Source organism: Euprymna scolopes, chromosome 30 (genome assembly GCF_053919585.1).
Source record: "Euprymna scolopes isolate OS-2025 chromosome 30, ASM5391958v1, whole genome shotgun sequence".
Classification (NCBI taxonomy): Eukaryota; Metazoa; Mollusca; class Cephalopoda; order Sepiida; family Sepiolidae; genus Euprymna; species Euprymna scolopes.
Genome location: NC_136511.1, coordinates 16,963,969 through 16,985,970, shown reverse-complemented (window position 1 = coordinate 16,985,970; position 22,002 = coordinate 16,963,969). Strand labels below are relative to the sequence as shown.

At 34.7% G+C, this 22,002-nt stretch overlaps 1 protein-coding gene and 1 pseudogene across 2 annotated transcripts in view; one reads left to right on the top strand and one right to left on the bottom strand.

The window, feature by feature from the left end:
- The window catches only part of LOC145254675 (prosaposin-like), a 113,494-nt gene that overhangs the window by 87,176 nt on the left and 4,316 nt on the right, over positions 1–22,002 (bottom strand). The window lies entirely within an intron of this gene.
- LOC145254995 (U2 spliceosomal RNA) lies at positions 6,869–7,000 on the top strand (annotated as a pseudogene).

Below are 22,002 nucleotides of genomic sequence, written 5' to 3'. Positions count from 1 at the left end.
AAAAGCGAAAATGTATTTATGTGTGTATGTATGTATGTATGTGTGTTCGCTTTTTCTGTATGTCTACAAAAGGCTTTTTTTAGAGAAACGGTCGGTCGGTTCACAACTTTTTAAAACTTTATATATCACATAAATCGTAATATCTCACAGTTAACGAAGCTCACATGTCTATTTAATTTGCTCGATTTCAAGAAGATAAATATTCAACATTTGTCGCTCGCTGCATGTGAGTTAATCTTTTTCCTATAACATCTTGGGAGGGGGGGGGAGCGTTCAGCAGTAAATGAATACTATCCCGCTGTCAAACTTGACCTCATTAACTCATTAAAACAGGCACCTGCCAAATCCAAGTAATTAAATAAATTCAAATGTGTTTCCGTTAGCATATCGCGGTGGGGCAATGGTTAACGTCGCACTTTTTTCTTTTTTTTTTTTTTTCACACTTTAATTTACAACTTTGCCTCAAGGGTTCAGATGGGGGGGGGGATGTTCACTATTTTTAGAACTTTTTATATACTCCCTAGATTGTAATATCTATGATTTGTGAACGGGGGTCGTCTATCTTATTTGAGCGACTTACAAAATTCACGCTATTCTGTCCTGTCGCATTCTTATTCGACTTTTTCGTTTAAAAGCGAAACTAATCAAAAGCAGCTTCCAGGCTTTCGTGCCGGGGACGTCCAGAAAGCAATTAGCCTTGATCACTGTGGGGGGGGGGGCACTCATATCAGACAATTGCTATTCATTTGGAGATTCCCTTTTTGTGGGAGTTGGTTTTCTCCAACATCGTGGGGAAACAAACGAAACGGCGGAAAGCTGAACTGGCTTTCAGGCAACCTTCATTTCTGCATGAACTCATTCACTTAGCAAGTCAACTTCTTGATTGATATCGCTAAATTTGAACGCTTTTCACTTACTGTGGCATTATAACGTAGCAGTAAAATATCACGTTTTCTTTCACTTTCTTTTCCGCCTTTGCGTCACGGGTTCGAGCTTGCCTGCCTACTAACACGTTTTTGTGCTCAACACACCTCCAAACATCCGGGCAATGTCAGTTACCCCGACTAGAAATAAAATAACGGACAAGAAACACAACAATAACACCATCCATTTGCATGGAGACAAACAGGCAAACTTGGAAAATTCATAGTTTCATTAATGTGTGTAACAAACCGGTTCTCATTAGATCCTAAACTTAAGCAATATTGAGCTTGGCTATTACCAGATGAGTGACTATTTGGGAATCCCAAGCACTGTATGTAGGACGCCAACACTTCAGACAGCTCCAGCATCCTATCTGTTTAAAGCAGTCTTAACCCTGTCCTACTGCTGGACCAAGCTGGTTGGGATGATGAGCAAGCCTGACGACGTGAACCAGCTTCACTTGATGTCCTAGCACATGCCATCCATCATCCCGGATAAACAACCAGCATAATTGTATGTCTGGCTCTACAATAAAACTCCAAAGAAAGACAAGGTATTAAGTCACTTGATATAAAGAGCTATATAATAATAAAAAAAAAAAAAACTTCCAAAGTCAAAAACTTGCCAACAAGAAATGTTAGATGGAATACATTCCGATCCAAAAAAAACAGTAATTCTTCCCTCTTTGTCAGAAACAATGCTCATGGAATGTGAGTACTAAAGGCTAAAATAAGGGAAGCAAGTATTACATGTTCTATATTATTATGCATTCGAAATATTGTTATACATATTTATAGATCCCTTTTTATTTACCAAAGTGCTACCCAATTTTTAAAATTGGGTTGCACGTCTCCTTAAAGCACTAATATGCACTTTTTATCTGTCATTTTAAAACTGACATTAGACACGTGTCTATAAACAAAATAGAGCGTGATGGAGTGTGACAATTCTAGAACATATATACACGTTTTAGAATATACACGTTTTAGAATATACACGTTTTAGAATATACACGTTTTAGAATATACACGTTTTAGAATATACACGTTTTAGAATATACACGTTTTAGAATATACACGTTTTAGAATATACACGTTTTAGAATATACACGTTTTAGAATATACACGTTTTAGAATATACACGTTTTAGAATATACACGTTTTAGAATATACACGTTTTAGAATATACACGTTTTAGAATATACACGTTTTAGAATATACACGTTTTAGAATATACACGTTTTAGAATATACACGTTTTAGAATATACATATAAAAATAAAATTTCTTTCTGAATTTTTGAGATGAGTATTGATAATTTGGATTCTTCAGACTACTGTTCTCATCTTTAGTGTCATTTTCACGTTTCGGTTGATGTAACCTCCCACCTTCTTCAGGTGTATCTTGCCGAACTTGAGAATTTGGACAGAATTTCTAACGGAACCCTTTTACTTCACAAAGGTAGCATGTTCTCGTTCTGTCAGCCATGACTGGATAGAGGTACTAAGTAATTCGCAATTTCTGTTTTTCAGTCACCCAAACCGAGAACTGAACCTTTAACCTTCAGGAGAAGGTCACTTTCACAATTGATTTTTCCAAGTACTAACCATTGAGCCATGGGTCCTTGCGGAAGAAGGTCGGGGGGGGGGGTTACATCGACTGAAACATGAAAATGACACTCAAGATGAGAAAACAGTAGTCCAAAGAATCCAAATATGAAAAATTGATTTCTTTACAATGATAGGCTATAGCGACAGGACGTTGTATAGAACTTAAAACGAAATAAATAAATAAATAAATATGGTAAAGTTAGAGTTCTTCATGATAGAAGCATTGTTTAATTTTTAAAATAAAACATGGCTAAAATAGATTTATAAGCCAAATTACAACGCAATATCATAAAAAAAAATATTTGTTTAAAATTAATATTTCGGAGATAGAATCCATCCTCAGAATAGTCTATCTCCGAAATATTAATTTTAAATATTTGTTTATTTTCATAATATTGTAATTTGACTTAAACATATTTTATGTATTTTTCTTTTTTAATATGATAAAATTGAGTGTTTACCTCTTCTGGATTCATAGATATCAACCATTTTCTTTTTTCGCTCAACCTGTCTTAAAATGATTCCTTCCTCTTAATAAATATTGTAATTTTACCCCCAGAAATACATGTTACTGATTAAAAAAGTGAAAATATTGTTAAAGAGAAATTGTCTCACTGCTGATGCAATTCTCTACCTATATAAGAGTCAGGTACATCCAATGATGGAGTACTGTTGCCACATCTGGGCAGGAGCTGCTAGTAGCAGTTTATCCTGCTTTGACAGAGTTAAAAATAGACTTCATAGCTTAGTGGGGGATGCCCTTTTCTTTTCTCTGCAACTTCTTTCTAACAGAAGAGATGTTGCGAGTCTGCTTTATCGTTATTTTCATGGCAAGTGCTCATCTGAGCTCAAATCTATGGCCCCACCCCCTTGCCAAACTTTCATGAGAAACACTCGTCTATCTGCAAACTATCAATAATTACCCCCACTCTTTATCTGTGCCTAAAACATAGATTCCATGAACAAAACTTCTTTCTTAGAAGTGCACGCCTGTGGAACTCTTCCGTTTTCCTGCTTTTCAGGTGACTACAATCTTATTCTCTTCAAGTTCAATGTAAACAAGTTCTTGATGAGCCGTTCCACTTAAGTGAACAAATTCACCAAATTTCCATTACTAACGATTACTATATTGTTCAATTGACTACTGTACACTCTTTAACCCTTATCAAGGCCCAGAGGCCACTTAAGTGGTAATGCCTATATTAGTAAAAAAAAAAAAAAAAAAAATTAAAATAATCACTTGCATAAGAAAATACTTTAACAGGATGTGTGTCAGTGAATTTTTATTTCTACAAATTGATTTTTTTTTGTTTTTTTAAGTAAATTCAAATCATAATTAAAATACATTTTAAAATTTACATTGTGAAATTATTTTTTTAATTCCTTAATTTGATACACTGGAAGTGTAGAAAAATATTGCTAGAAATGGTTTTGTTCAAGAATGCGACCTATGGCCAGCTTTATAGCAAAACAGAATTACAAATTCACACGTTAAAGGATGAACTTGGTTTCCTTGGTCCAGAAACTTTTTGGGACTCCTACTGTCCATGCATGTTATTCGCTTTCTATCCAACGAGAAAAGAGTACACAATTTGTTAAATATATATATATATATATATGCTAGTAGAACCCGTGGAAATTCCACGGTAGTGGAAATTTTTTAAAACAAATAGAATGAATAAAAAAAATAAAAAAATTTAAGACAATTTTTTAGAAATTTTTTTTTTAACCTTTTAAAGCTATAAAGAATTGATTTACAAAGTTTAGATTTTTTTTTTAATTGAAAATTCAATACATTTTTTTTTTTTTTTGTTTTATTTTACTTCAGTCGAAGTTCTCAGAAATCAAGGGGCCCACAACCTGGGGCTAACACTTGAACTCTGCATGAGATTCATAGATATTCGAATGTTTCATTTAAGTTCTTTATCTCTCAAGCACTGAGTTAGTAAAGAAATTGAGAACATAACTTTCCTCTCCCCAATTAACCATTTTTATACGTTGTAGTATATCTTTTATTTTGGTCTCTTGGTCTTACTGGATTCCAGGACATGAATTTATCTAGTCTGGTGGAGTATCCAGCTTCGTGCTATTACTTGAGGTAATATCATTTGGAGAAGGTGCACCATTCCTCGGAAAAGCTGTGGGGTAGCCGTAGTGAGATCTTATTTGGGCAGCGAATACTATGTGATTTTGAATATTTGGTCAGGGTTTACTTTTAGGAAAAAGTATCGTCATGCCAGATTGTTCTGACAAACCCCTGTACAGAGAGACCTTAGACACTCGAGGATAGTGTCTAGTAGGCATTCCTGAATAAGCTTTCTTATTAATTATAAAGTCAATTTGCAGATTTTGTTTAATTTTAAAAAGTATATAAAAACAAAAAACTTAATATCCTTTTAACATGACTTTTTTTAATTATAAAATTTGAAGCCGTAAACAGACTGTTTTTGGGAGGGGGGGGGAGAGAAAATGGTTTTAATTATTTGACTTATAAAGAGCGACTAAAGGGAGGTAATTCGTTTCTCATTAATTTGTGTTTGCGATGATGGTATTTTTGTGACACCAGACGTCAGAAAATATTAACACACACACACACACACACACACACACACACACACTAGACTTTTGCCAATTAAGTAATATCCTATTGACTTGAAGTGCTTTACGTGAAATTTCTAGAGTAAATATATTGTAGTGACAAATCCCTATTAATCTCTTATTGTGCATCAAACAATGTTTAGTTCACCACACCTTATAACAAAGGTGCGTACAAAATTTCAGCCAGATCGGGCCCTGTAGTTTCTGAGAAAAAGTAGAATGAACAGACAGAAATACAGAAATCTAATACAAATTATTTTAAAATCTATGCTATGTACTTCAGAGACATACCACGGTTTCATTGACATGGATTGACCTTTTACCATTTATAAAGCTGATAGAAATGCATTCAAATCGAGTCATGAAATGAAAAAAAAAAAAAAAGACTTAAATGGTAAAAGAACAATGAAACCATGAAATGTGTCGGGTTTTTAATTTTTATATTAGCGCTCACATTTGCAATCAAGCACTTTTAACTTTTCAACATCTCGACAGCAAATATATCTACTATGATAAAATCATTCCTGTGTTTGTTCATAAATATGTATAACAAGTAGTGTTACACAATTTTTATACAAAAAACGGACGTTCACATTTTCATTCTATTATATATATATATATATATATATATATACACACACACACACACACACATATACACTATTTAGTCAAATGAAATCTACGTTCAAGAAACAACCTCATTTGCATATTACATTTAAGAAAATCTATTGTAATAATTAGCTCCAAGTTATTCATAGTTTGTTGTAATAGAAAGTGCGTGAAAAGTAGCAGCAGTTGCGAAGGATGGCCAGCATGCAAAGAGATGAGCAGCAGCAGAAAAACGTGCATATGCAAATTAGGAAGTGTGCACGAGAAGAGAAAAAATTCAATTCGCATCCAATTCAATTCCAATTATTAGCCAACACAACACTAGTTGCCTTTAAAACCTGAAGTAATTTGATTTAAGCTGAGAGTTATTTTTTCTTTAAAATATGCATATTTCCTCCTGCTTAATTTTTAAAGACGAAAATGGAGGCATTTTATGTTTTCATAAAACCAACAGTCCACTTTCAGGAAAATCCTAAGTTGAGAAATTCTGTGTATCTCAAATAGTATGTAACTAAACACTTAGCAACGTCGGGTACATACGCTAGTATATTGTTTTTTTTTTTTTCTGTTCAACTAGCGTAAAATTGAACCCAAAGTGCAGCAGAGGATAAAAAAAAATGTGTTCGTTTCAAATATGCTTTTTTTCATAAGAGGATTGTCAATATGTCAAGGACAGACATATTTGCAATGCTCAAGCTGGAGGCAAGATAAAACTAGGATTTTCTTTTCTTTTTTTTGTGTGGAAATAAACAAGTGTCGAGAGGATGTGATTAGAAGCTTAACTTTTTTTTTTTTTTTGAGTGAATCAGGAAAACCGTATAAAATTAGAAATTTTAAGTTTAAACTTCATTTGCTCGAATGGTTTTATGGCATATCAACACTTTTTTGGGCGATTAATTTGTTGAATTCAATCATTTCCAGTCAAAAAGTAGTCAATAATTTATTCAGAATTTCATTATGTAAATTTGTTTTGTTATTTGGTGGTGGATTTTATTACACGTCAAACCTTGTTATATTTTACGAAACTACGTTTTGTATATGGATTTATTTTTTTTAAACTCCACAAATGATAGCTTATATTTAACCATCACAACAAACACTCGCCTAGCTAAAACTTTCAACAATTTCCCTTACTTCTTGGCCTTTTGGCCAAGATCAAAATGTAGTATCTGTTCTTCAGATGCGGCACTTCCATTTCTCGTTCTTTCAGTGGAGGAGAAATCCTTCACGACCAACACAATTTTTATTTTTTGTACCTTTTCTCCACGTTAAAAAACGACCCTGGTGTCTAACTCTGTCCCGTGGGGAGACATTGTAAATAAGTACTATCTATATGTACCAAAAAATAGAAAAATTTCATGAGCAAAGTTTCTTTGGTAGAATTACTCTGTCTCTGGAACAATACCATGAGACTTCTTTCCAGCTCACTGTAACATGGTAGTTTAAGTTTAAAGTAAACAAGTTCTTGTTGAGCTGTCTTAAATAATTTCTAGTTAAGTTTCACCATTACAAATCATATCCCAACCATAACCCTTATTCTTGAGTGACCTTTCAGGCCTTGATAAGCAGTGACTTTTCCCAGTAAAAAAAAACCCAAAAAACCCTATAGATGGATAGATGGGACAGACAAACTTGGGGGAGAGAGTGATAAGGATGGATTTAAGAGAAAAATAAAAACTTTGCCAGAGATAGAAATCGGAGAGTTCTAATTGTAACAAAAGGGAGATAAATCTTTTCAGAAAAAAAAAAAAAAAAAAAAAAAAATCAGTGATCAATTTTGCAGAACTTAATTTTTGCTAATTGTCTATGAAAACTTTTCTTTAATAATTAATTTTCTACCATATCGTTTTTCGTAAATTTTGGATATGTTCATTACTGCGACACGACAATTCAGTAGATACCATCGGTTTCACTTGAAATTCAATATTTCAAATTTCACAATATCAAAGATCGTTTTAATCTTTTTGAAGGTGGGCTCTGTCTACCTTGCCTTGTAGAGGTACAGGATACTTTCAGGTGTAAGTAACTTTCTAGCACAGTAGAGGGAGCCCACCTTCCTTGCAGCAGCCATGGCAATGCTCTCGATGTATCTGTTCCAACTCATGTTCCCTGTGAACGTTAAGCTGAGGCGTTTGAACAAAGTACTTTCAAATAATGTATCATTAGTCGTGTTTATTGGTGGTTGAGAAAGTTTCTTGTAATCATTAGATGAAATGAGCTAAGTCTTGGCAGCATTAAACGTTACCATTTTTGCCCTCATTCCACTATAGACTGGAGGTCTTCCTCTAGGGTTTTGGATAAGTGTTCATCTGTTTCCCCCTCGTGTAGGAGTTTTATTTTCGATTCGGTCCTGAAGGTGCATATGTCTGCCCCTGCTATGCACTCTCCCCATCTCCCAATTGAAAAACTGAAGTGATTCCGTTCTAGTAGTGTACAGGTGCATTAAACTACGATACTAACCATTATTAATTTTACTTGTCCTGGGACGGGTACTATTCCAATTGTCTCTAAGGATTTTTCTTTTTTTTTTTTCTTAACTTATCCCATCTCCCAATTGAAAAACGGAAGTGACTCCGTTCTAGTAGTGTACAGGTGCATTAACTTTTTTTGTACCAATGTTCCTTAAATGGAACATAGTTTTCAACATACTATAGAAATTGTAACTTTGCTTTAAATATAACTATAAGAATAATTTATAAAAGTTTTCATAAATCTGGAGTAAAATGAAGCTACTTTAATAGAAATAACTTATAAAAATTGAATTTAAAGAAAAATTACAATTTCTATAGTATGTTGAAAACTATGTTCCATTTAAGGAACATTGGTACAAAAAAGGTTAAACTACGGTAGGCAAGGTAAGCCCACCTTCAAAAAGATTAATACGATCTTTGATATTTTGAAATTTGAAATATTGAATTTCAAGTGAATTATTAATTTTACTTGTCCTGAGACGGGTACTCTTCCAATTGTCTCCAAGGATTTGTTTTTTTTTAAATATTTCTTGACATATGTACATTTCATAATTAATGAAAAACCAACAAATAAAACAATACAATAAAAAAATCAGAACCTTTTTATTACAGCTGATATTTAAGAGGCAGTCTTTAAAAACAGAAAACAATTTAATTCATTGCTGACCTTTTATACTTTTGTTTGGTTGGTCTGTGTGAAAAAAATCTTCCCACTTATATGAAAAGTCAGTGCAATTAATGAATCTGAGTCATGTGAGTATATAAGTATGTACGGCGGGATGAGGGGATGGGAAGATCGTAACCGCACAACAGGAATGTGTGTGTGTGTGTGTGTGTGTGTGTGTGTGTGTGTGTGTAGGGGGGCAACTACTGACTATCATTTCTTTTGGGGTAAAGATAAAGATTTTTTTCTTTTTAACATGTGATCAGTGTAATAATCATGAGTTGGGGTTTAAAAAAAAAAAATATATTTCTATTACTTTTAAAACAACTGTAATAGTTTATTTTGGAAGTATAATCCATAAAGAAAATAACCCACTTTTAACAGAGAAATTACGAGATTTTTGTATTTTATTCGCAGTTTCGTGTTAGGGGTGTCAAAAATTCCTACAAAAATTCTGATACTGCTACAGCATCAGTTAAAGACTTTAATATAACAAAGGCATCAGCGGTTGAGTTTATTTTATTTATTTATTTTTTTTTAAAGGAAAAAGATTTGCTGCATGGCATTCACCCTAAGCGGGTTGAACCAGCTTCTTCCAAAAGAAATGTCAAGGAGATTAAATTCAAAAGCGATCTCTGTCACCTGTATATCCCCCTCTTTAGGGGAGATGAGAACAGTTTTTTGCAGTTCTTGCGTGGAGGTGTCGAGATCCTCCTGCATACAGCACCTGGTATTCTCAAACAAACCACAAGAGATTAGTCATTAAAAAAAATAAGAAATAAACACCTGCCTAAAAAGACCATCAGCAGGTGTAGGTGATTCACTGGATTTTATCACTTAAAACCTGGACTCTTCACTTTACAAGCAACAAGCACCCTCCACCCCCATCCCCATCCCCGCTGGAAAAAAAACAAACAAAAAAAAAAACAGATGGAAGCTTAGTTGCTTGCAGCATGATTATATATTGAGGGGAGGGCGTTTTGTTTTAGTAAACATTGGGTCTGTATACGAACACTTTATAGCAACTTGTAGGATTAAATATATTCAGAAAAACAAAAAAAAACTTTTTTTTATAATACTAGCAGAAAGACCCGACGTTGTCCGGGATTAACTGATGATCAACGGTGTATCTTGTCGAACTCGGGAATTTGGACGAAATTTCGAGCGGAACCCTTTTTCTTCATGGGGGTAGCGTGCTCTTGTTCCGTCAGCCATGACTGGATAGAGGTCCTAAGTAATTCACAAATGTATATTTCGGTCGCCTACACTGAGGATTGAACCTTCAACCTTCAGGAAAATATCACTTAACAGTAGTGCAATGAATAATACACATGGATATACATCTGGAAACGTAATATTTGACCCTGGGAAATTCTGGGGCTTGAGCCTCGGGGAGTGTTTTAGGGGTGAAACTGAAAAAACCTTTTGAGGCTAATTTTTATTCAAAAACATGACAAAGGCAAAAGCATATAGTTTTTGGCATGTCAAATAAGCTGCCATTCTTAAATGATACAAATGAAAATTAGCAGCCATGTTGGCTTTGTGTGCAGATTTAACAAAGATTTTTATAAGAAACTACCTACACACAATCGGTGGGGGGGGGGATTAGTTAGCAGAGAACAATAGACTTAGCAATCCCCCCCCCCCGAATAAAGCAAAAAAAAAAAAACTGCATTTGCTACTGAAAAAGAAACTATTATCTTAATCCAGCTCAACATCTTAAATAGACAATCAGGTGGTGGTGGTGGTGCGAGGAGGAGGTCATCCAGAGGAGGAGAATGCAATAAATGTATACAAAAATTGTGTAGGAAAAGGAAAAATTAAAAGATTTGGAAATATATTTTTAGATTGATATTTTGTGGTGCAATGGATAAAAGTGCTAAGTTTAATCCTTAATATAGGGAGCAATTGTCTTTATTTTACTTCAGTAAGTTTTAAGAGATCAAGAGGCGCCCTTCTGTAGCTATCACTTGTTATGATTTAAATTTATATCCAAGGACACTTAAGAATAGATACTGTTCCTTTTATGGCTGCTATTTGTATTTTATTACAGTTTGGTCTCCAGGGATTGCTTCTAAGTATTTCTGAAGATTCTTTTTTATTAAGCCAGTTGCTCCTATCACAACCGGTATAATATTTTTTTTTATTAAGCCAGTTGCTCCTATCACAACCGGTATAATATTTATTTTTATTAAGCCAGTTGCTCCTATCACAACCGGTATAATATTTATTTTTATTAAGCCAGTTGCTCCTATCACAACCGGTATAATATTTATTTTTATTAAGCCAGTTGCTCCTATCACAACCGGTATAATATTTATTTTTATTAAGCCAGTTGCTCCTATCACAACCGGTATAATATTTATTTTTATTAAGCCAGTTGCTCCTATCACAACCGGTATAATATTTATTTTTATTAAGCCAGTTGCTCCTATCACAACCGGTATAATATTTATTTTTATTAAGCCAGTTGCTCCTATCACAACTGGTATATTTATTTTTATTAAACCAGTTGCTCCTATCACAACCGGTATAATATTTTTTTTTATTAAGCCAGTTGCTCCTATCACAACCGGTATATTTTTATTAAGCCAGTTGCTCCTATCACAACCGGTATAATATTTATTTTTATTAAGCCAGTTGCTCCTATCACAACCGGTATAATATTTATTTTTATTAAGCCAGTTGCTCCTATCACAACCGGTATAATATTTATTTTTATTAAGCCAGTTGCTCCTATCACAACCGGTATAATATTTATTTTTATTAAGCCAGTTGCTCCTATCACAACCGGTATAATATTTATTTTTATTAAGCCAGTTGCTCCTATCACAACCGGTATAATATTTATTTTTATTAAGCCAGTTGCTTCTATCACAACCGGTATAATATTTATTTTTATTAAGCCAGTTGCTTCTATCACAACCGGTATAATATTTATTTTTATTAAGCCAGTTGCTCCTATCACAACCGGTATAATATTTATTTTTATTAAGCCAGTTGCTCCTATCACAACCGGTATAATATTTATTTTTATTAAGCCAGTTGCTCCTATCACAACCGGTATAATATTTATTTTTATTAAGCCAGTTGCTCCTATCACAACCGGTATAATATTTATTTTTATTAAGCCAGTTGCTTCTATCACAACCGGTATAATATTTATTTTTATTAAGCCAGTTGCTTCTATCACAACCGGTATAATATTTATTTTTATTAAGCCAGTTGCTCCTATCACAACCGGTATAATATTTATTTCAGAAATCATGTTTTAGATCATTTTTTTGGTCCTGATATTGTTATTGTTTCTCGTTCAGCTCTATTAAGGCCAAAGTCATTTGGAACCGGCATCGATAATGAGCGCAGTTCTTTTCGGCTGGTTCCATATTGCATATGTTTGTGTGTCTGGCTAAATAAAAAAAAAAAAAAAACCAACAGAAACAAAACAAATAACCACAAAGTTGGCATTGTTTCGAATAAATATCTAAAATTAATTATTTGACCTTAAACTGGTGAAAATTTTAGGGGGGGGGGGCGACTTTCTAACTAAATGTTTTAGCTAGAGAAAAATTATCCTGATATTTTAATAAAGTTTATTCTCTTGTACCGACTCATTTAAGAAATCTGTAAAAAGTTTGTGTGTGTGTGTGTGTGTGTGAAGAGAGGAATAGGCTGGGCAGATAAGAGGGAGAAGAGAAAAAGATAGAAGTTCTCATAGAATTATGAAACTTATTCCCAGCAACACTGGGTAGCCCTGCTAGTCAGTTCTAGATGAGTAACTTTTTGAAATTGAATAGTAGAGAACCTTAGGACAGGCGATACTATAAATATAATTACAAATTACTCAAGATTTGTTTTGGTTAACTAAACAAGAGCAGTCGGTATGCATCTAAAAAAAAAAAAAAAAAAAAAAAAAAGCCAGATTACACCGGCCGAAATGTTGAGAAAAACACTAAAGATGAGAAATAGAATAATCCACATTTTGAATTATTCAAACTGTTGGTGTTATCTTTGTTATTTTCACGTTTCAGCCGATGTAAGCTCTGATGTTCTTCAAGTGCATCTTGTCAAATCTGAGAATCAGTGTACCCAATGATACAGGGCTTAATAGAGCTGAGAGGGAAAAGATAAAAGTATCAAGGACTTATGTATGATATGAAACGAAATTGGAAATTAAAAGATGTTTCAATTATACCAGTCATTATAGGAGCAACTGGGCTTATGAAAAAGAACTTTAAAAAGTACATAGCAAGCATACCCGGTGAACCAAGTGCAAGTGAAATACAAACGATTGCAGTGAAAGTGAGACGGCTAGAATCCTTAAAAGATCTCTTGGTCGGACTCGCTAAAATAGGGGTAAATGTTAGACATCTGGTTGGATGTCCCACCCCCTAGAAGAAAAAGTTTAAGAAAAATGAAAAAAAAAAAAAAAAAAAAAAAGATACTAGCGTCATAATTAAAAGCATTATTAAACAGATGTGACAGTCTTTTAGAGGTTGACAGTTCAAACGATAAAATCTGTAGCATGAATTTTAATCTATAATCAGGAGATCAAAATTGAATTTCAATTCCTTCTTAAGAACCCTTAAGCTTAACATAAAATTTGGTGCATATTGTGAATTACACTTTTTCCTTTTTTTTTTAAAAAAAGGAAAATGTCTTTATATGATTTATTCATCATAGAACGAAGCTGTCATTCCAAAAATCACATGGATTTGGTTAGTAAACGAAATTTAGTTTTTAAATGGAAATTAAAAGAGAGATTTGTAAGTAGAGCACTGAAAAGTCAAAGTGAAACATATCCATATTATACTAGCCTGGATGCCCAAGTGTTTGTAGGTGCGTGTTGAGCAAGCAAAAAAAAAAAAGTGGTAGTAGGCAGACTGACGCGAAGGCAGAAAGAAAATGAAAGAAAATTTGACCTCTTACTGCTACACCATGACGCGGCCGCAAGTCTAAAGCGTTCAAAATTTAGCAATCTCAATCAAAAAGATGACTTGCAGAAATAGCGTTGCTTTTAAACCTCCCACGAAGGTCGGTTTTAATGTGGAGGGGGGGGGGACTAGCCCCCCCCCCCAAAAAAAGGGAGCTCTCTGGCAGTATCCAAATAAATAGTAATTGTCTCAGTATGAAGGGTTTCCCCAACATTGACCAAGTACCAGTTAAAAAACAGATACTACCCAGGCGTTTGCGTTCAATTAGTTTTGCTTTTTATTTATACAAAAAAGACAAACACTCAAAACGTGGGCACGGAAAGAATTTTTTAAAACTATCAAAAAAGAAACCATGTCCATTTGCGAATGTGAGGTATTATGATTTAGGAAGTATAAGAAAACTACTCCCGGAATCTGACACGAGAACCCCCACCCAAAAAGCCTTTCGTGGACATACACAAACGCTCGCGCCCATTTTGACCTTATGTAATAAATAGATTTCTCAGTCTGTGTCTATTCCACTTTTTCTCCGAAACTACTAAGCCGATCTGTATGGACCTTTTTATAAAGGTGCAGCGAACTAAGTATTATGGTATCCGTTCAATGCACAGGAATTAATGAGTGCAAATTTTACTATAGTCAACCATCAAGTTGAAATAAAGCACTTATTCCAAGTCAACAGGCTATAATTTTTGCCAACTTTTAATGACAAAAAAACTAATTATATAATCACAATACTTCAAGCAAACTACAGTAGAACCCTGGGATACAGCATTAAAAATTAGTAACAAAATACAGTACAGTATATAATACACATATATAATAAAAACTTGGCTGAAGATCAAAATGTAGTATCTGTTCTCATTCTGCACTTAAATTTTTTGTTTTCAGTTAGTGGAGGAGAAATCCTTCATTACTGAGACAATATTTATTTTTGCTCCTTTCTCCTCATTAAGAAACGACCCTGGTGTCTAACTCTTCCCTCGTGGGGAGGTAAAGTAAATAGGAACATTATAAATAACACAGTAAGGCGGGGAAAATACCGTAACCAGAAAAACATATTCCACATCATAACCCCCCCACCCCAAAAAAACAACGTAGGGTCACTGTATCTCTGGGTTCTACTGTAATTGATAGACAGAAGAATATGGAATTATACCTTTCAAAGTTATTAGAGTGAAACATGTTCGTTTTATATAATCACAACGTTTCAAACAAATTACTGGGTGTCAGAAAGGGGAGTAGGTCTAAACTTGTTTTCAAAAGTTATAACTGAAAACACTTGTCATTAGAGTTTTGGGTAATAAACTGAAAATAAATTTTTGCTATGATTGGTATGTTATGTAACGAGAAATTTTTTTTTAAACTTCCTTTTTGGGAAGTGACAGTCATGGAGGTAGATCAAATTCGAACAAGCAAAACAGGTATTGTTCCCCTATGATGTTCCAATTAGAATCATAAAAACCTTGTGTTAATTTTTTTGTTTGTGGGAGGGAAGAGGATTATTTTTTTTTTTTTTTTATTTTATGGCATATAATTTCCAGTGACTTGGAAGAAAATTTTTTTTAATAGAATATATTTGTTTTTTTAAGTCGGTTTCTATTTAACCCATAACTGGGACTCTAACAGATACTACCACTCGCGGGTCAGAGTGGATCTGGGAGCAATGGGAATTGAAAGGTGGCTCCACTCTCCAAAGCCCGCAAGTTGGGGCCTCACCCATCAGTGATAGTTTAATGTTATATCCAAGACCGGGAGGGAAGAGGAGCACCAACTAATATATCAGGGTTGCAGAAACAGACTTAGGAATATTAAGTCAGATGTTGTAATTCAACTACGATTATTATTGTGCAATACAAAAAAAAGTACATGGCATTTGCGGCCATTTTTATATACACAATGGAAAATACATTTCTGGCTTATTTGTTGTTTTAGGTACAGTTTTTTTGGTTTTTTTTTTTTGCAAAATTGTCACTTTCTAGAATTTTACTGAGAATCTGAGTGATGAATATAGTGAGAGATTCCATCAGAATATTTCAGTGATGGAGAAACGTTTTAAAGGAAAATCGAACCCTTACATGTTGGCAGACTAGTGCTGGAACATAAAAATTACACTCAACACAAAATGGTTAAGATGATAAATGCTTAAACTAACAATTGATTTTTATTCATATTCTTCTTCTATAATATAAATCTCACCTGTCTGTTTAAAGGTATGTATGTCTGTATGTCTGCCTAAAAATTTTGACAGAGGCAATGAATTTTCACGAGATCGGTATCATTTTGAAGCTTGACTCTTCAGACAACAAATATTGAAAAATTAGCTGAAATCATAAAATTCCTTCACCCTTAACTGGCCACTTTTCTACAAAGAGGAAGTCGCTTTTTTTTTTTTTTTTTTTTTTGCCTTTTCAAAAGTCATCCCTTTTCGATTGACTCCTTAATTTAAACCTTTACCGCTTTGGCAATGGACACAGCAGCAAAAACGTCACCGTTTTTCACGTTCTTTTCCTCCTTAGCAGTACGGGTTCGAGCCTGCCTGCCTACTACCACAAACACCTGGGCAACGCCGGGCACCCAGGCTAGTCTATAATAAAATAGAATTCAGAGTACATGAAAACAGTGCCTAATCTAAAGAAATAAAAGATTTAATATCAATATATATATATATATATATATATATATATATATATATGAATTTTTGTTGTTTTACACAGAAACCACCACTTATCAAGGCCCAGAGGCCACTCAAGGATAAGTGTTAATGGGTATACATTATTCAATGTGATTATAGTGTAGTAAACATAAGTAGTGGGAATTTTGTAAATTGGATTACTTAGGAGGACGGTTCATAAGAATTTGTTTACGTTGGACTTGAAGACAATCAGATTGTAGTCATCTGGAAAGCAGGCAATCTGAAGAGAGTTCCACATGCGTGCAGTTCCAAGAAAGAAGCTTTGTTCGTGGAATGTACATTTTAGTTTAGGCACAGATAAAGAGTGTGGGAAATTATTGATAGTGGTTTTGGCTAGACGAGTGTTTTTCTTGAAAGTTTGACGAGGGGGGGGGGACCATGGATTGAAGTTCCGCTGAGCATTTGCCATGACAATGATACCAAACAGGACTGATGCGGCACTTTTTCTTCACCTGTAATTTATTGCAGAGTGTTATTAAACATTGGAAGCATATGCCAACCGTGCAATTTATCGGTTGTGTAAAATATTCGTGTCGGAACTTTTTTTGAGATGAGGATTGATAGTTTATATTCTTTGAATTGTTTGGACCACTGTACTCTATATTATTTAATTGGAATTCATTATTGAGAGGAGTATTTATTAATTTATTTATTGCGGACTATTATCCTCATCTTTCCTTAGTTTCACGGCCAACTATTTCTTTGGCCTTCGTCAGATAGGATTCACTGTACTCAAGATGAGAACATTAGTTTGAATAATTCAAACACAAATTATCACTCCTCTCAAAAACCCAAACATTTTAACACAAACTCACATTTACACAAAATGCAGAAGACTTTTCTTTTCTTACATGGGTATCAAGGCCTTGAGGCCACTCGAGGATAAGGGTTAAAGAGTGTACAGTAGAAATTGCACAATATAGTAATCGTTAGTAATGGAAATTTGGTGACTTAATACTTCATTTCATAAGAACATCATACAATTTGAATTCTAACAACTACAGTTTGTTAGATAAAAAATAACATTGTTTTTCACTAATAGCCTGATGAAGGTTGGAGGTTACATCGACCGAAACGTTGTGAGAATAACCACCAAGATGAAAATGGTAGTCCAAACAATGCAAATACAGGATAAATTCTTTGGCAACACGTCATGTTCAATTTGTAAATTATTAAAATTTACACAAGTGCATTGTAGTTAATGAAAAAGGTAAAAAATAAAAAAAAAAAAAACACTAAATAACTGTTACCAAACGCAAGAAAATATTTTTTCGATTCCATGAACAGGGCTCCTTTCTTAGAACTGCTCGCCTGTGGAACTATTCCGTTTGCCTGCTTTCCAGCTGACTACAATCTGATTGTCTTCAAGTCCAACGTGAACAAGTTCTTATTAAACCGTCCCCCTACGTAATCCAATTTACAAAATTCCCACTAATGTTTACTACACTAAAATCACAATGACTACTATATATCTAGTAACCCTTATCCCCGAGTGGCCTCTTGGCCTTGATAAGCGGTGACCCCTCCCCCCCGTAAAAAAAAAAAAAAAAAAAAAAAGTATAGAACTATCAATACTGATATGATTTAGTGTTTATAAATTTGTCAATGTAACTTTTAACCTTTTTGTTATTCAAAATGGTGATAGATTTTTGGTGGGAGCTAGTTAATTTCAGACTTCAGAGATTGTTAGAAAAAAAAAAAAGTTAGTGGAACAGTAAGTTTGGGGGTAGTTGTCAGGCGGATTAGCCCCACCCCCCCTTTTTTTTTTTACAATTATCTTTTATAAACATCTACCCAAGAAATCTGGTGTTATTTTGGAAGATGACTAACGAAGGATTAAAAGTGACGATAAGTTCAAAAATAAATGTTAAGATCAACACTTAAAACGTAGGAAATTTATTTTTCTTGCGTTTTTTTTTAAATTTTTTTTTTTTTACATAAACGTCACTTATCAAGGCCGATAGGCCACTCAAGGATAAGGGTTAAAGAGTGCAGAGTAGTCAAAAGGACAATATAGTAATCGATAGTAATGGAAGTTCAGTAAATTTGTTAACTTAAGTGGAACGGCTCATTAGAAATTTGTTCACGTTGGACTTGAAGACAATCATATTATAGAAAGCTGGAAAGCAGGAAAACGGAAGACAATTTCACAGGCGTGCAGTTCTAAGAAAGAAGCTTTGATCATGGAATCTATGTTTAGGTTTAGGTACAGATAAAGAGTGGGGAAAATTATTGATAATGTTTTCAGCTAGTCTAGTGTTTCGTGTGAAAGTTTGGCGAGGGGAGACCATAGATTGAAGCGCAGTTGAACACTTTCCATGAAAATAACGATAAAGCAGAGACAAACTCGCAACATCTCTTCTGTGAGACAGAGGTTGCAGCGAAGAGAAAAGGACATCTCCCACCAGGCCACAAAGTCTATTTTGAACCCTATCAAGGCAGGACAAGTCTTTTCTAGCAGCTCCTGCCCATATGTGGCAACAGTACTCCATCCTTGGACGTATCTGGCTCTTATATAGATAGAGAATTGCATCAGCAGCGAGATATCTACTGGATCGATAGAAGGATCCGACCATTTTTCCAGCGGCCTTGGCAACAGATTTGATGTACGTATTCCATTTAAGATCAGGAGTAAAGGTCAAGCCCAGAAGCTTGTCAAAACTTGAGGCCTCCCCAAGACGAGCCATTCATTTTAATTGATGCCAGATGGGGATCAGAACGTTGATGTAAAGATAAAAGCTTGGTTTTAGATGCATTAAAAGTAACCAGCCACTCCTTTCCCCATTTTACAACGTGATCAAGATCAGAGGAGAGAGAATCGGAGAGAACTTGGTCGTTTACTGTCTTAGATGTGCTACCATAGATGGTAGTGTCATCAGCAAAAATGTCTACGAATGATGTAAGGATGTGATTTGGAAGATCATTAATGTAGATCAGGAAAAGAGTTGGGCCCAGGATCGACCCCTGAGGGACTCCAGCATTTATACTGTGAGCTTCTGATTTTTGCCCATCAACTACTACTCTTATGAACCTATCAGAGAGAAATGATTTAATAATTGAGAAGACATTTCCAGCTATACCATAGCTGGAGATCTTGTGAAGTAAACCTTTATGCCATACCCTATCAAAGGCCTTTGATATGTCAAGAGCAATTGCCCTAGAAAGGTTGCCTCTGTCGAGAGATTCGCTAATCCTATGAGATATAACTGTAAGCACATCTGCTGTAGATCTAGCAGAACGGAAACCATATTGAGTGTCACTAAGAAGGTTATTTTTGTTGAGATGGTTGATTACTTCTCTATTTAACACAGATTCCAGCAACTTACTCATGACGCACAGGAGACTTATTGGCCTGTACTGAGAGGGGGATGAACGATCACCTGAATTCTTAAATACAGGGCATACTGATGAGATTTTCCAGGGTGATGGGAAGCAATTCTCCTTAAGACAACGTTTAAACAGTTTTGTAAGTATGGGTGCTAGTTCTGGTTGAAGTTTTTTGAGTACTATAATTGGAATATCGTCAGGGCCGGTTGCTTTACTGGAATCAAGGTTTTTGATTAGCTTGGCAACATACAGATATTTGTATATCACATAGTGTGTTTTCTGATACAGGAGGAAATATTGGGGGTTGGCGGCCTTGGTCGCAAAGGGTAGAGTTGGCTGCAAAGTTCTTGGCAAAGAGTTTGGCTTTGTCTGATGCCGACGAGATTAACTCAGGTCCATTGATGATAGTTGGGATGGAGCACACGCTTCTGTTCAAAATTCTGTTTGCAATTTGCCAAAACTGGTGGGAACCAAGCCGCTGCTCAGCTACTTTGGACTTGACGGACTGAGCATATAACTCAGTTGCGTTCTTTATTACTTTCTTACAATGGTTGCTGGCAGTCCTGAAAGCGGCTTTAGTTTCCATACATCTATTATGTTGGAAGCAGTGGAAAAAGTGATTTCTGTGCGCAATAGCAGCAGCACATTTTGGATAAAAACCATGGCTGACTGTTAGGTTTTTGCTGGAACTTTTGAGGGTATGAAATTGTCTATACCTACAATTAACCATTCTGTCAGGTCTGATACTATAGACGACACATCCTTTTTAAACATGGAACGCAGAGGAAGATCCGATATAAATGTACGGAAACTATCCCAGTAAGCCATAGTGTATCAATATACTGTTTGTTTACTAGGTGTATTTTTTTTTTTTACAAAGGAATCACCACTTATCAAGACCCAGAGGCCACTCGAGGATAAGGGTTAAAGAGTGCACAGTAGACAATTGGACAATAAAGTAATTGTTAGCAATGGAAATTCGGTAAATTTGTTAACTTAAGTGGAACGGCTCAAGAACTTGTTTACATTAGACTTGAAGACAACCATATTGTAATCAGCTGGAAAGCAGGAAAACAGAAGACAATTCCGTAAGTGTGCAGTTCTAAGAAAGAAGCTTTGCCCATGGAATCTATGTTTAGGTTTAAGCATAGATAAAGAGTAGAGGAAATTATTGATAGTGTTTTCTGCTAGACGGGTGTTTGTGAAAGTTTGGCGAGGGGGGAAACATAGATTGGAGTTCAGTCGAGCACTTGCCACAAAAATAACGATAAAGCAGAGACAAACTCGCAACATCTCTTCTGTGAGAAAGAGATTGCAGGGAAGAGAAAAGGACATCTCCTACAAGGTAGGAAGTCTATTTTGAACTATCAAGGCAGGATAAGTCCTTTCTAGCAGCTCCTGCCCAGATGTGGCAACAGTACTCCATCCTTGGACGTACCTGGCTCTTATATAGATAGAGAATTGCATCAGCAGTGAGATATCAACTCGCTCGATAGAAGGATCCCACCAGTTTTCCAGTGGTCTTAGCAACGGATTTAATGTATGTTCCATTTCAGATCAGGAGTCAAAGTCAAACCCAGAAGCTTGTCAAAACATGAGGCCTCCCCAAGACGAGAGCCATTCATTTCAATTGATGTCAGATGGGGATCAGAGCGTAAAGATAAAAGCTTGGTTTGGTATTTTGTTTTTCAATTTTTTTATTTTTTTTTTTGTTAACTAGAATAAATTTTGGATTTGTTTTACAATACACATTGGTACGAAAAACTGAACTCAGTGTTTGAGAAATAAAGAACTTAAATGGAACATTCGAATATCTATGTATCTCATATACAGTTCAAGTGTTAGCCCCAGGTCGAGGGCCCCTAGATTTCTGAGAACTTCGACTGAAGTAAAATAAAACAAAAAAGTCAAAAACCAAATATAAAACAAACGGATACTTGTACAGTTTAATCAAGACATTAAAAAAATGAAAATATCGAAAAAGGTTATATTGTACGTATCTGTTTTGGACTGAAGATCTCCGGAAAAAAAAAAAAAAAAAAAAAAAACGAATTTCATTTAATAATTAACATTTGATAGTTTTTTTTTCTTTGTTTGTTTTTTACAGCGGAAAAACGTTTTTATGACAGCACGTTGAAGTCAACCATCTTTGAATTTTTTTTTAACACGCCG